Below are 3499 nucleotides of genomic sequence, written 5' to 3' on the forward strand. Positions count from 1 at the left end.
TTCCGGGCTTCCCTGGTGGCACAGTGGTTGAGAGTCCGCCTGCCGATGCAGGGGACACGGGTTCGTGCCCCGGTCCGGGAAGATCCCACATGCCGCGGAGCGGCTGGGCCCGTGAGCCGTGGCCGCTGAGCCTGCGCGTCCGGAGCCTGTGCTCCGCAATGGGAGAGGCCACAACAGTGAGATGCCCGCCTACCGCAAAAAAAAAAAAAAAAAAAGAAGATAAAAGACACATTTCCATGAATTGCGATGAGATGAAAAAACAGGAGTGATGATTGCAAAAGTGGTGAAGTCTTTAAAAAAATATCACAAGTTGTTGTCATTGGTTTTGGCAACTCAGCTGAATGGCTTTTGTGTCTCTTGATAGAGAGCCAGGCATACTGGCTTGGAACTGACATTCAGAGGTGGTTCATCTTCCGAGTTAGCAAAACTGTTTAATTCCCCACCGAGGTTTAAAGTTCTTCCCGTGCACTTGTGAGGCTGAACTAACTAGGCCCAAGCCAAAATGCTTTGGAGCCCATATGAATTGACAGTGAGGTCACCCAGGGAGGGAGGTGAGGGAATGGGGGTGTGGGGAGGTGACGGAAAGGATAAGTAAAAAGAAAGATTCCTCCCATGCTGAAATTAATTACTGTACCCCCCTGCCCTCAAGAAAAATGTGTTTGGAGTTAAAGAGCATCTCCAACAAAGTAATCTCAGAGGATTCACTAGCAGGCAATTATATAAATATTCTGAATAAATTAAAAATCCCCAGAGGGGGAAACTATTTTCCGCTTAATTCCAAGCTAATAGGACTTTTCAGTCTATTTCCAAATGATAGTGCAGATCATAGACTTTGGCAGATTTTGTTTTTATAATTAAGACATTAAAATGTGTTTATTCATTTAACTTAAACATAACTGCTTAGGAAAAGGCCTTAAGTATCCACTCAAATCTATTCTCTATGAGACAAATTTAATATACCACAGCTGAAAACACTTCAAGTTCATCTAAGTAGGAAGTAAATGGGATTATATCATTATAAGTCTTTGCAAACTGAAATTGAGTCATATTCTTCCTCCTAAACTCAGATTTCATCTTCTTGAAAAGAAGGTTTGGCTGTGACACTATTTACAAAACCTTTATTCTTCTTAAAGATACATAAATTCCAATTAAAAAATACCCCTTGTGGAGTTAAAAGAAAAGTAATTGGCAGACAGGAATTCAGAGCAATGATCCAATTTTGGCAAGGAGATAGCAAGAGTGAAGCTTAAGTCATTTTTAATAACATTCTAATTCCAAGATCAGTTTAGAATTTTAAAGTTCATTGATCCTAAGCCACTGTGTTTTTATGATCTGACAACACTGTATGCAAAGGTGTAAAAAATCACTCCTAAAGTCAAATCCGTTCAGATTATCCAATCACTGTGAGCTGGGTTAAAACTTGGCCCACAAATATATGCACTCAGGTGGGTAATACAGTTTTATAGATATTTTTGCACCCTGCCTTAATTATATCATTTTAATAGATTAAAACAAACAGCAAGAAAATACCAAACCTTTTTGTACAGCTGTGTTTACTACCTTATACCTTTTGTAAAGAGAAAGATTCTTAAATAGGCAACCCCAGCCTGAGATAAGAGGTTTCCCTGCTGTGTTACACAGCATAATCAGTGGAAGGCACAGTGCCCACCTGGACTTGCATCCCTCTGTGCTCCTGCAGAAGAAAATAAAGGCAACGGGAAGGAAAAGTCAATAGCTTTCCAAGTGAAGTGTAGCTGACACAGCAATGGAGTCCATTTTTTAAAAAATTGTGGACAGAAAAGATACTTTACCCTTCTTGTACCCAGAATCTTAGTAATAGTCAACTTATATAGACCAAGAGCAGTTAAGCAGAATTTTTCTTTTGCAACACCAAGTCTTAGTTTTATTTCTCTTTCTCAACACAGCAGACTCTTAGATGGTGCATTTAGCAAAGTATTGTAAACATATACATTCATGTAATTTATTGCTGCATCCTGGGTTACAACTTTGCGTATGTGACTGCAGGTTCCCAGTGGTTTGAGTGCATTTTCTCAGTTTTACCCCTGAATGGTGTATGCATTTTAATTGGTTACTTCGGAAATCGCGGAACACTTTGGCTGCTACTGCAACTTTTCAACAGCCCTCATTTTGCAATCAACATACTATGTGTCTGCATGCACTATTGTTAGTTTTCTTTCCTTTTTTTTTAAAAAAAATATTTATTTATTTGCACTATAGTTAGTTTAAAATTGGGTTGGAGGAGTGGGTGAAATGGGTGAAGGAGATCGGAAGGTAAAACATTCCAGTTATAAAATAAATATCATGGGGATGTAATGTACAGCATGGTGACTATAGTTAATAGTATTATATTGCATATTTGAAAGTTGCTTAAGTGCTCTCATAACAAGGAAAAAAATGTAACTGTGTACGGTAATCAATGTTCACTAGACTGACTGTGGTGATCATTTTGCAGTATATACAAATATCAAATCATTATCTTGTATACCTGAAACTAATATAAGTATCAATTATATCTCAATAGAAAAAATAAAATGGGGTTTAGGGATATCTGGAATTTTACTTACAAGTTCCAGGAATGCTTGGAACTGTAGAGGGAAAAGATACTTCTTTTTTATGAAACTCTGGACTTCAGCTAGCCACAGAATTATAAACAGATATTACATTAAATCCTCTCCTAGGAAAAAAAGAGGTGAAGATGGAAATCAACAAATTAAATAAACAAATAACGGACACAGGCTAGAGTAGCTGTATTCATACATGAAGAAATTCAGAATATACGGTGGATGCACTATTCTTTCCCTACACTTTTCCCTTGCCTCTTTGTTATTTGAGTTTCTCGCTGCTTCAGGGATGTGCTGTCATAGCTTTTTCACACTTGCTGTTTAAGAGTTTCAGACACTTTCAGGGTCATGTTATAGAGTAACTGTGCTAGGTCACTGGTAGTTAACTTACATAGTAAACTTGGAGAGGATAAGGAGAATTTTTTAGCATTGAGAAAAAGAGATGAACCAAAGAGCTCATCTTTGCTACAGTGATAACATTTTTAATAGAATTATTCCTGAAACCAGTGAGTTAGGTGTAAAACTGGTGATTTTAGTTAATTTAGTAATTAAAATCACCTGATAATTTCCCCTTAACTTACAAGCACAGTGGAAAAGATTGGAAGAGAAGTAGAAGGATGGAGAACAGCAGGATAGAAACAGCCAGGCATTAATGACCACTCTTCTGTCTCTGAATTAGAATAGTCATTGGGGTGGCATTTAGGAAAAGCGTGTGTCCACCCAAGGATTGTTTTTTGGGGAGCACTTCCCAGAGAGTTTGCACTAAATGGGGTAGAAGGTGCTGATGACAGTTCTGTCCTTTGTGACTTTCTTTTCCTGGGTCATTAAAATTCAACGTGACCCTAAATATCACAGTTTAGGAAAACATTCTCTAAGTTTTCCCAATATGTTACTGGGTTCCTTTCCTCTTCATAGTC

The sequence above is a fragment of the Grampus griseus genome, assembly GCF_964374135.1.
Source record: "Grampus griseus genome assembly, chromosome: 9".
NCBI classification, from domain to species: Eukaryota; Metazoa; Chordata; class Mammalia; order Artiodactyla; family Delphinidae; genus Grampus; species Grampus griseus.